This window comes from Lutra lutra, chromosome 17 (genome assembly GCF_902655055.1).
Source record: "Lutra lutra chromosome 17, mLutLut1.2, whole genome shotgun sequence".
In the NCBI taxonomy this organism is placed as follows: domain Eukaryota; kingdom Metazoa; phylum Chordata; class Mammalia; order Carnivora; family Mustelidae; genus Lutra; species Lutra lutra.
The window spans coordinates 10,756,503-10,769,147 of NC_062294.1; the positions used below are offsets into that span (position 1 = coordinate 10,756,503).

The 12,645-nt window shown below is 36.2% G+C and overlaps 1 protein-coding gene across 2 annotated transcripts in view; it reads right to left on the minus strand.

Moving 5' to 3' along the window:
* The window catches only part of CNTNAP4 (contactin associated protein family member 4), a 249,365-nt gene that overhangs the window by 44,255 nt on the left and 192,465 nt on the right, over positions 1 to 12,645 (minus strand). The gene's annotated exons all lie outside the window — the stretch shown is intronic.

A 12,645-nucleotide genomic window follows, 5' to 3' on the forward strand; every position in this document is an offset into this window, starting at 1 on the left:
AGTTTCTGGCTAAGGTGGTTTAAAAATCCTTAAGCTGCACCAGTAGCAGCTTTGAATGCAATCACTTGCTGGATTAGTCGGGAGAGTTAGACCCCTTTTATTAGCCCAACAAAAGCAAATCAGGGTTTGTTATTCTACACAACTCACTAATGGTTGCAAATAATTTTAAGTCATTAATAATTAGTGTATTTTCAATTAAATTCAGTATAGTGTACTAAAAATTTGGAATGATTCCTTCAGGAATTCCACCTGTTCTCTTTCAAAAAAAAAGGGGGGGGGATGGATAATGGGATCCATAGAAGAAGGGGTAGGAAGGATTTAATTTAATTCCATACACAAAGTAAAAAGAGCTCATTCAGAAAAATTAACTAGGCAGAATGTCAAGATTAGAAGTAATTTAAAAAATATTCCTTTTGCTAAACTTTTATTTATATCATAAATAAATTGTCCTTTAAAAATAACAGATTTATTGAGACAGAAAGTAGATCAGTGGTTTTTCTAGGACTGGGGAGACAAGGCAGTTGGAGAATGACAGGCGCTAAGGGGCACAGAGTTCTTTTTGGGTGACAAAAATATTCTAAAACTGATTGCGGTAATGGTTATACAATGCTGTGAATACACTATAAGCCACAGAGTAGCTCATTATACATACGTGAATTGTATGGTATATAAATTATATCTCAAATAAAGCTGTTTTTAAAAAAGAACAATATTTGAAAAAGCTGTTATTTTTTAAGGCACTCTGTTTTACTTTTAAAAGCGGAATGCATATGACATGCTAACCCTACCTACCTACCTTTCTTTCTTCCTTTCATTCTTGAGGTATGATTGACATGTATATGTAATGTATACAACTCGACAAGTTCGGTAACACTAAGTTTCTTATGTAAACAAAATGAAGCAAAATACAGAAACTCCAAGACAAGGGATAATTTACTAGTCAAACATATCTTTCTGAATGTGTAACAATCATTTTCAAGAGCCAGAAATACAATTTCTTTCACTAGTATTTTTATTTTGAGATAATTGCAGATTCTCGTGCAGTTGTAAGAAATAATACAGAAAGATTCTGTGTGCCCTTAGCTAGTTTTCTCCATAGGCAACATCTTGCAAAAACACAGTACACCATTGAAACCAGGATGTTAACACTGACACCAGTCAAGATGGAGGAATCTGTATTCCTTATGCTTCTCTTTTACAGCCACACTGTACTTCTCCCCTGCCTCCCCGCTTCTGTAACCCTGTGACAACTCCTAATCAGTTCTTTGATGTCATCTGAAGAATGTTCTATAAATAAAGGCTTATGGTATGTAGCCCTTTGAGACTATTTTTCACTCAGATTTACTCTCTGAAGATAAGGCAGGTTTGTGTGTGTCAGTAGTTCACTTCTTCTTCTCGCTGAGCAGTCCATGTCTGAAAAATTAGTTTAACCATTCTTCTGTTGAAAGACATCTGGATTGTTTTTAGTTTTCAGCAATTAACAGACAAAGCTGCTATGAACATCTATGTACAAGTTTTCATATGAATGTAAATTCTCAGTTCTCTGGGATACTGCCCAGGAGTACAGTCCCTGAGTCGTATGAGAGTTGAATGTTTTGCTTTTTAGGAAACTGCCAGACTCCTTTCCAGAATGGCTATATCATTTACATCCCCACCAGCAATGTGTGAGGGTTCAGGTTTCTCCGTGCCCTGGCCAGAATTCTGTGTCACTACTTTTTTTCCAGCCATTTGAAAGGTATGCAGTAACATCTCCTTGTGGTTTTGATATGCATTTTCCAGTGGCTAGTGATTTTGAGGGATTTTGTGTGTTTAATTGCCATTTGTGGCCTTTTAATGAAATCTCTCTTCATGTCTTTTATCTAGTATATCTCTGGCTTGTAGATGGCCACCTTCTCCCATGGCCTTTCCTCTGTGCACAGGTGGGAGGAGAAACTCTGTTGTCTCTTCCTCTTCATATAAGCACAGCAGGCCAACCCAATTAGGGCCCCACCCTTATGACCTCATTTAACCTGAACTACCTCCTTAAAGACCCCACCACTTAGTACAGTTATATTGGGGTTAAGACTTCAACATATAGGGACTCCTGGGTGGCTCGGTTAAGCAGCTGCCTTCGGCTCAGGTCATGATCCCAGCGTCCTGGGATCGAGTCCCACATCGGGCTCCTTGCTCGTCAGGGAACCTGCTTCTCCCTCTGCCTGCCATTCTGTCTGCCTGTGCTCGCTCTCTCCCTCTCTCTCTCTGACAAATAAATAAATAAAATCTTAAAAAAAAAAAAAAAGACTTCAACATATAAATTTTGGGTGGGGAAACACTTCACTCCACAACATCCATATTTTAATTGGATTGTTTCTTTTTTCCCACTGTTGATTTCTGAGGATTCTTCATATATTCTAGTTACTAGTCCTTCATCAATTCTCAGTCCTCACCTTACTTAATCGATCAAAAACAATTACCATAGCTGATTATTTTCCCCTCCTTGAAACATTTTTCTTCACTTGGTTCCAGAATACCAACACTCTTTTGCCTTTCTCATTAGTGCTATAATTCTGTTCCTTTCTTTCTTCCTCTTTCCCTCCTCAACCTATTAATGTTGGAACGCCCCCAGACTCTATCACTACACTTCTGCATCCACAATGACTCCTGCTGGTCCATTTCATGGCTTTAAATATGCTGATGACTTACAGAAACTTATCTGAAGCCTGGAACTCTCAAACTAAGAGCTCCACATCTCTATCTGTATGCCTCCATCATAACTTTAATATGGTCAAAAACCTGAGTTCTTTACATTTTTCTGCAACTCCTTGACCCCAGCAATATTCTCCCTCTTGAATAATGCCAATTTTGTGCCTCCAACTGATTATCTGACCAAACACCTTGGTGTTATTCTTGATTCTTCTGCAACCTACATTGATCCATCAGCAAACTGTATTGCTTCTCCTTTTGAACTGTTCCCATACTACAACTATCATTATTGTACCCATGGCCTAAGCCACCATGATCCCTCAGCTGGGTTGGTGATATGGTCTTATAAATGGCCTTCTTGCTTCCACCTTCCCCATTATATCTCATTAAAATGTAAATTAGAATATACCAACCCTCTGCTCAAAATTCTCCAATGTTTTCCAATCTTTTTTTTTTTTTTAAAGATTTTATTTATTTATTTGACAGAGAGAGATCACAAGCAGACGGAGAGGCAGGCAGAGAGAGAGAGAGAGGGAAGCAGGCTCCCTGCTGAGCAGAGAGCCCGATGCGGGCCTCGATCCCAGGACCCTGAGATCATGACCTGAGCTGAAGGCAGCGGCTTAACCCACTGAGCCACCCAGGCGCCCCAATGTTTTCCAATCTTATTGAAGTTGAAAAATAAAGACCTCTCAAAATCCTCAAAGATCTGACCACCAGATCTTCTAATGTCTTCCATCATTCCTTGCTCCCTCTGCTCCAGATATTCTGACCATCTTGTTTTTCCACGAACATTCCCATCTCTGCATGGTTACTCTGGCTTCTTCCTCTCTCCAGAGTACTCTTTCACAGATATACACACGCCTTTCTCCCTTATTTCTTTCAGATTTATATTCAAATGTCACCTTCTTAGTGGGCATTTTATAACTATTCTATTTAAATTTTCCAAACCTATAGCCCCCTCACCTCAACTATATTGTCTTCACAACACTTACTAGCATCTATCATATCATATATTTTACTTACATATCATCTACCTCTCCCCCAAGAGAACTCAAGCTCCAAGAACGCAGACACTCTGTCTATTTTGTTCCCTCTGTGCTAGCACTCTCTCTCTGTCTTTCTCTTGAGATGTGGGGAAGGCATAGTAAAATGTATGGGCTCAATAAATATTTGTTGAGTGAAATTATGAGATTTCCTTTGTCAAAGTAGCAATAAGAAAGGTCAACTTGACCCAGTTAGTTTGTATTATGTGTATCTTAATAAATACACTCAAATTCTTAGATAAACTACTAGAAAGAAGGAGGGGAAAGAGGAGAGCAGAAGAGAGAGAAGAAAGAAGAGAAAGGTGGAAGGGGTAAAAAGATGAAGAAACTTCAGGAAAATTAAATAAAGAAAAACCGAAGAGAAAATAAAAATATAAAAATTAAAAAGAATTTCCTAATGGTAGAGGATTAACAGACATAGTGGAACTTGCAAAATTATATGATTATCTGTTGAAATGGAATTGATCCTCACTCTTTTTAATGGTTTATATGTAGTCTGTCAAATGGAACAGAACTTTGTCCAATGGAAGAGAAATTAACCAAATCACTAGTCAATATCTTTCTCTAGTCTACAAATGTAACTTCTGCAAAGTTATTTATTGCCTACATGCACCTTTGATTATTTAATGCATTTTGGGCAGCTGTGATTTCTCAGACAGCTGAACAAGTCGATGCAGACAAAATGAAAAAAAAAAAAAAAAAACCAAAAAACTAATTTCATTGACAAGACTTTTTTGGAACAAGAAACTTAGAACAATAATTTCTAACCATGTAAGTTTAGGGGGCTCCTTCATGGACATAGAAATTCAGCAATGAATTAGCTGAGAAATACACTGAATAAAATAATTAGAAAAATTCAAATGCCAGAGTTGAAAAGACTACCTTGTTCAGATTAATAAACTGAGAGCAGAAATTTAGATCATGTTTGCAACAACAAGCTTCTTAAAAAATTTACATTTTATATATTTTACAACATCACATCCAATTTCAGGAAAAATTAATGGCAATGCACAACACTGAGATGCATCCTTGTTAAGTTACTGACCTTTAGGGGAAATTATTGCGTAAAGTATTCGGTTAGGAAAAGCCAGTCATCTAGCATGTGAAAAAATCAGTTTGTCTTCAGCACACAGCAATAGTCAGTATCAGGAGACAAAGGAGCACTATCCACAAATTTCCAAGAGGAAGAAAATGTGTCCAGCCTATTTGTGTGTGTGTGTGTGTGTGTATTAAAGCAATAAGCAGATATCCTCAAATTTGAAAGAAATGTGAGAATAAAGCACACATAAACTTTTTTTTGAGGAAAAATAAAAATAAAACCTACTTTGTAATCAAATACCAGCCAAAACATATCTATAAAAGCTGTAGAAGACAAGATGACTGCATCTCTCAGTGCAAACAAAAGTACAATAATATGTACAAATGGTGAAAGTCACAAAGTGTGACCCCCCCCCCAAATGTTACACCAGTTTCTAAAAAGTCCAGATGTAAGGTTACATTATAACTCAGAAGTTCCTAGAAATATACTCAAGGTAACTGAGTTATATAAGAAAAGAAGATAAATGAAAACATATGTTCACAAAAACCTCATACACAAATGTCCACAGCAGCATTACTTCTAAGAGCCAAAAAATGGAACCAACCCAAACGTCCACCAACTGATTAATGGGTAACCAAAATGTAGCCTATCCGTACAATGGAATATTATCTGGTGATAAAAAACAATGAAGTGTTGATACATGGTACAACATGGATAAATCTTGGCAACACCATGCTACGTGAAAGAAGTCAGTCATAAAAACCCATATTCCATGTTTTCATCTAAATGTTGTTGACTGGGGCTGGAACTGAAGTGGGAGGGAAACAGGGAATGTTTGTCCAGTGGGACTAGGTTTCTTTTTGGGGTGATGAAAATGTTCCAAAATTGGTTGTGGTGATTGCTGCACAGCTCTGTAATATACCACAATGATTAAATATACGAAGATACGATTAGATTGTATACTTTAAATGGGTGAATTGTAAGGCGTGTGAATTATTTCTTACTAAAGCTGTAACCAAAAAAAAAAAAAAAAAAAAAAAAAAAAGAAACAATATAAAGTTAAACCCACAAAGTTTGTTTTAGAGTTCTGAGGCAACAAATATTTCCAAGCACATGCAGACTCAAGTGCAACACTCATGGATCTTCTGGAGAGGAAACAGAAAACATCAGCGACCTGACAAGGCAATCCAAGAAGAAATAAATCAAAATAAAAAATCATTCAAGAATACAGAGGCTATGATGATAGACTAGTGGCTAGCATTAAGAATAAACAACTACAGAAATAACAGCAAAATTAGCAAAAAGGACAGGTGGGGGAGAAAAAGGAGAGGAGAGGGAAAATGAGTGCTACTTTTCCCATTTTTTACAATAGATCAATACTGCCTAAAATTTAAAAATGAATTTAATATGAAACCTAGTGACTCCATAACCTTTTAAATTTTCATAATCTTTTCTTAAACTTTAGTGGGATCATTCAAGTTGAACATATATTTATGAGATATATAAATAATGTAAAGCAATTCCCTTGGCTTTAATTTGGTTTCTCCTTTCTCTGTCAATTTCTATTAATAAAGTTTTGGAAACTTATTTCTCAATTCCTTTTTTTTTTTTTTTTCCTTTTGGTCCAGGATAGTGCTTCTCAACCTGAGGCAATGTCGCCCCAGGGGACATTTGGCAGTTTCTGGAGACATATTTTGTTGTCACAACTAGGGGAAAGGTACTACTAGTTGGGAAGAGGGATACCACTAAGTGTCCATCAATGCATGGAACAGCCCCCAACCATAACAGGTCAAATGGCAGGAGTGCCAAAGTTGGAAAACCCTGCTCCAGAAATATTTAGCAATTCCTGGAATAATACTCACTGGTAGTCATCATTATTTGCGAGCTGCATGACTCTTGGTAATTATTACACTTTTTTTTTTTGGCATTTCTGAATATTTTAAAATTTTATAATAACTGTATCAGTTAAGTCATTAATATTTAATATTTAAAATAAATAAAGGTATGCATGTGTATAAAATTATCACAAAAGCATATTATTATAGACTTGAGAATTAACAGGATTACCGGTGTCAGAAAAGTGGAAATTTTCTGAAAGCATTAGAGAGAATGTTTGCTCACATTTGTGCTTGAATATCAATTACTAGCTAGTAATGTAAGTCAGAACAGAACACAAAATAAAATAAGAAACCACAAAATATTTTTTCTTCCAAGAAGTAGAAAGTATTTCAGTTTTATAAAGACACTGTATTAGAAGAGTGAAAATCAAAAATAATTAGTATTAAGTGAAATCATGTACTCATTTGAAAACACTTCACTGCTACAAGTCCAAGTGTATTGATGAAAAATGATTCAGATGGAACTAGATTCTCTATGTACTATACGATTTTTCAAGTGGAATAAGTCTTTCAATATAATCTAAACTCTTTTCATTAAAAGTATATGTTTGCACATCATTTAATTGCTTATATAATCAAAACTTTGTTCCTGTCTCTTACGAATAATTCAAAGCTACAGGTTTCTTGAGCTGTGTATGATGGATCATTCTCATTCTTCCATAAACTGCTATTTATCGATTATCTTTCACATAACAGGTAATGTACTATGTGCCATGAACACAATAATAAATGAGCAATGGATCTGCTCTTGAGAGGCTCAAAAATAATTAAAAGCCAGTATTAAAAATATATCTTTGTAATTTGTTCAATATTATTTGAAAGTGTAAGACGAGGCTCTCTAGAGACCTTTGGGAGGCTTCATGGCAGAAGGGTTTGAACTTGAGCGTGACAGGTTTCAGTACGTGGCTTGGGGAGATTTTGTGGATGGAGGAAAGCAAATGAAAGGGCAGTGGTCATCAGGGGTCCATGAGGTTTCTTCCTGCTGCGGGACGTGCAGAGGTAGGGAGAGGACTCTATAGATGTCCTCATGATGAATGTCAAGAAAGCATTTAACCAGTGTAAGCACTAACTGGCATGCTCTCCAGCTAATTTTTATGCATGCTGAAGTTGAGGGATTAGCAGTCAAGAAGACTTGGGATGGTACCTCAAAATGAGGATGTTCCTACTGCTTCGAGGGGAAAGGAAAGTACATGGGTAAGCCCTCTCATTAGTTACAGTCTCTCTGTTAACCAGTAAACCCAGATGTTTTCCTGTGATTCTTTCTTTTGACTCTTTTGCTTCTACAGTTAATATAAGTCAGAAACATATTCAGCAGGATTCTACAAGCATCTTGAAGAATAACCATATTACTAAAACCTTTCCTGTTTTATGAATTTACTTCTGCTATTTTTTTTTAACTGAAGGACAGTTGACAATGTTGGACAATGTTACATTACTTTCAGGTGTACAACACAGACACTTAACAACTCTACACTATGCTCTGTTCACCACAGTGTAGCTACCGTCTGTCATCATGCAACACTATTACAATGCCATGGACTCTATTCCCTGTTCTTTCTCTTTTGTTCCCAAGGTTTATTCATTCCATAATTAGAAGTCTGCTCCTCCCAATCTCCTTTATCCATTTCACCCGTCCCCCGCCGCCCTCCCCTCTGGCAACAACCGTTTTGTTCTCTGTGTTTATGGGTCTGTTTCTGTTGTTTTGTTTTTTAGATTCCACATGTAAGTGAAATCATATAGTATTTGTCTATCTCAGTCTGATTTATTTCACTTAGCATAATACACTTTAGGTCCAACCATGTTGTCACAAATGGCTATACATGTTTGTTTGTTTGTTTGTCTGTATGTATGTATGTGTGTATATGCTGCATATATATCCATACTGCATATATAATCCATACTGCATCTCTCCATACTGCATATATTTTGGGTATTACCTCTTACTGGATATATCATTTGCAAATATCTTCTCCCTCTCAATCTGTTGTCTTTTGTTTTGTTAATGGTTTTCTTGCTGTACAAAAGCTTTTTATTTTGGCATAGTCCCAAAAGTTTATTTTTGCTTTTGTTTTCCTTGCCTGGGAAGTCGTATCTAGGAAAATGCTGCTAAAGCTGATATTTAAGAGATTACTGCCTGTATTTTAAGGAGTTTTATGGTTTCAGGTCTCCCATTCAGGTCTTTAATCCACTTTGAGTTTATTTTTATGTATGGTGTAAGAAAGTGGTCCAATTTCACTCTTTTGCATATGGCTGTCCAGTTTTCCCAACACCAATTGCTGAAGAGGTTGTCTTCTTCCCCTTGTATATTCTTGTCTCTTTTCTTGTAGATTATTTGACTATACAAGTATGGGTTCATTTCTGGGCTCTCTATGCTGTTCCATTGATCTATGTGTCTACTTCTGTGCCAGTACAATACAGTTTTGATTACTATGCCTTTGTGGTATACTTGAAATCTGGGATTGTGATACCCTCCACTTTGTTCTTCTTTTTCAAGACTGGTTTGTCTATTTGGGATCTTTTGTGGTTTCATACAAATTTTAAGATTATTAGTCCTAGTTCTATGAAAAATACAATTGATATTATCATAGGGATTCCAATGAATCCATAGATTGCTTTTGTATATGGACATTTTCACAATGTGAATTCTTCTAACCCATGAGCATGGCATAATCTTTTCGTTTGTTTGTATTGTCATTTTTCTTCACCAGTGTCTCCTAGTTTTATGGTATTTTTTAAGTGAACCAATTTTTCAATTAAGTAATTACCATCCTTGGTAAAAAAAAAAAAATGTACAGTTCTGGTGAGTGATGTTGATAATAATAGAGGTTATCCGTGTGTGGGAAGGGGATATATGAGCAACCTCTGTACTTTTGTTTTACTTTTGTTATAAACCTATAACTGCTCTTAAAAAAAGTAAAAAAAAATTAAACAACCATAACTATTCATAATAGCAGTTAGTTGTTTTGTTTCCTTGGGATCACAAGTTTTGAAGGAAAATTTACATGTAGTAAAAATGGCCCTTTCTTTGGTATAGTAATTTTGACAAATGCATAAAGCCATAAAACCATCACCACCCTCAAGATATAGAACACATCCTTCACCTGTTCCCCTTTGCAAAATTTCTCTCACCTTGAAGCTGTTACAGAGATCCTTTTTCTGCTCCCATTGTTTGCCCTTAGACACTGAATAACAGTCCAGCACATTGCATTTTAAGTAAGACTTCCTTCACTTAGCATAAAGCACTTGAGATTCATTCATGTTGTTGCATGTATCAATATTCTATTTCTTATTATTCAGTAATATTCTACCATATTGTATGGATACACCAGAGTAAAATGGGAAAATTCATTCATTCACTAGTTAATGGACATTTTTTAGCAGACTATGAATGGACCCAATATAAAACTTTACATACAGGTTTGCATTTCTCTTGTGTACCTAGGCACGGGACTGCTGGATCATATAGTAAATATGTGTTAAATCTATAAAAAAAAATCTGCCAAACTATTTTTCGAAGTAGCTATAACACTTTGCATTTGCACCAGCAATGAGGATTTCCAGTTACTCTGCATCTTCACCAGCATTTGGTATTATCAGGTTTTTTGTTTTTTAATTTTAGATATTTTAATCGTTATATATTGATATCTCATTGTGGTATTATTTTACCCTTTTCTAATGACTAAGAATATTAAGAATCTTTTTATGTGCTTTTTGAAATCTGTTATTTTCTCTGATGAATTGTATGTGTAAATGTTTTGCCCATTTCTTAATTTGAATTTTTTTTATTATTGACCTGTGAGAGAGTTCTTTCTATATCCTGGACCGTAGCCTTTATCAGATATACATATATATTTTAAAGATTTCATATATATGTATACTCATATATATGTATATATATTTTTAAAATTTACTTATTTTAGAGACAGCTAAGTATCCTGTGACCTTGCTAAACTCACTTTTAAAAAAAAGAAATTCTTACAGATATTACCTACAAATCCATATCATTTATAAATGGAACATTTTATATCTTCCTTTCTGATCTACATCCCTTGAATTCCTTTTCTTATCGCATGTGCTAGGACAAGCAGTATGATGTTGAATAGGAAGCGTGAGAGCAGACATCCTTGCCTTGATCCTCATCTGAGAGGGAAAGCGTTTCAAGTCTTTGACTACTCAGTATGATATTAGCGATCAGATTTTCATGGATGCCTTTTAAAACACTGAGGATGTTCTCTTCAATTCCTACTTTGGCTTTTTTCATAAATAGGATGTTGAATTCTGCCATTTACTTTTCATATCTATTTTCAGGAAATTTATTTCTATGTTCATAAATAAACTCCTTAAGGATGAACGATATATTTACTAAGTTTTGTGTCTGCAGCACAACTGTAAAGGTGGGTTTATCATTCATGTTGTGCTTTAGGTCGAATACTTAACAATGTTATCTATGACTTCTGACATCATACAGTAATAGCAGCAGTCCCATGGGACTTCAGAACAGAACAACATGCATTAAAAAAAAAAAAAGGATGAAAGAAGGACTTGGAAAAAGATGATACCAATTAATTAGGGGTTGGCTCATATTCGGGACCACTAAGGATTCATACTCATTTTTGTTTTATTTGTCCTGTTTTCTCAAGGCTTCTTTCCTACAAAAACTTAGCTAGATATAAGATTTTCAGCATCTCTGGTTTGTGTGAGAAAACCTAAATGTCATTTTTTTAAATCTCATTTTTCCATTTTTCTGTCAAAGAACATCTAAGAGTTCCTTTGTCTCAGTGAAGGGTACTAGCATCCTGACTGTTTCAATGAATGCTCCTAAGCGACTTTATTTAGATCAGAAAGCCAGAGACCATCCTCCCACCCTTTCAACCTCAACTCCCCTCTAGATCATACTGAATTTCTCTCTCTATGTGAGTCCCTTCCTTAAGTCCCATGCCACTGTGTTGTTCAAGCCTTTATCATTTTTCCTTGTCTTACATCAAAGGTCACTTTGCTGGTCTTTAGATTTATAACTGGTCTCCATGCTTTCAGTTGGATTATGAAGATTAAGCTATATCTTGGCCTTAAATTATTCAATGTTCAGGTCCTAGTGCCCTTAAGATGTTGTCCACATATCTTTCTTCTGCTTATAAGGCCCACTGTGCATGATTCCATATCTAGAAGCCCCATGGTAATCCAATCTATCTCAGTTGGAAAGAAAAAACAGTGTCTCTAGGGCGTGACACCTTCAGGAGTACAGATTTCCCATACTGCTCTTCTGACTCAGAAAATAAGAAAGAGCTCTCCATGCTGAGAACAGTCCTATAATGTCATGTGAGGATGAGCCTTGAGCCTGAAATAGATTTACAAGACCAGGCCAAGGAAACTCTCAATTACTGTTTCATTAATAACTCAGAAATTATTTAGCTGGTTTCTAAATACTTAGACTACTTGTAAAACCATATATCTCTGCATCCCCATGGTCACAAAAGTTTAACATTCTGGTTTCTCAACCTCAGCACTATGGACATTTTGGACCAGATCACTCTTTGTTGAGGGGAGCTGTCTTGTGCATTGTAGCACAGTCAGCAGCATTCCTCACCTCTCCTTCTAGATGCTGGTAGCACTCAATCCCCCAACAATTGTGATGGCCAAAAATGTCTCCAGATATTGCCAAATGTCCCTGGAGGGGGAAAACTGCCTTGCATAGAGAATCACTGTGTTAAGTGAAAAGGTTCCGTGTGTTCATGGCAGGAAATTTGTGAGAAAGAAGACCTAAGGACTAGTGGTAGTGACCTCAGTCAAAGCAGACACTTGCCCAGGATGGTGGCAAATGGAATAAGGGGGAGGGTGGAAGCCAGCCTGGGCCCCTGAAGGGTTAAGATCAGAGCCAGCAGTGAAAACTGCGTGTGACGTATAGGACAATTTTCTATAGTCACAAAATCCTTGTACTCCCCTAGATGCATCCTGAGTTTACAACCTCATCTCTTTGCACATAATT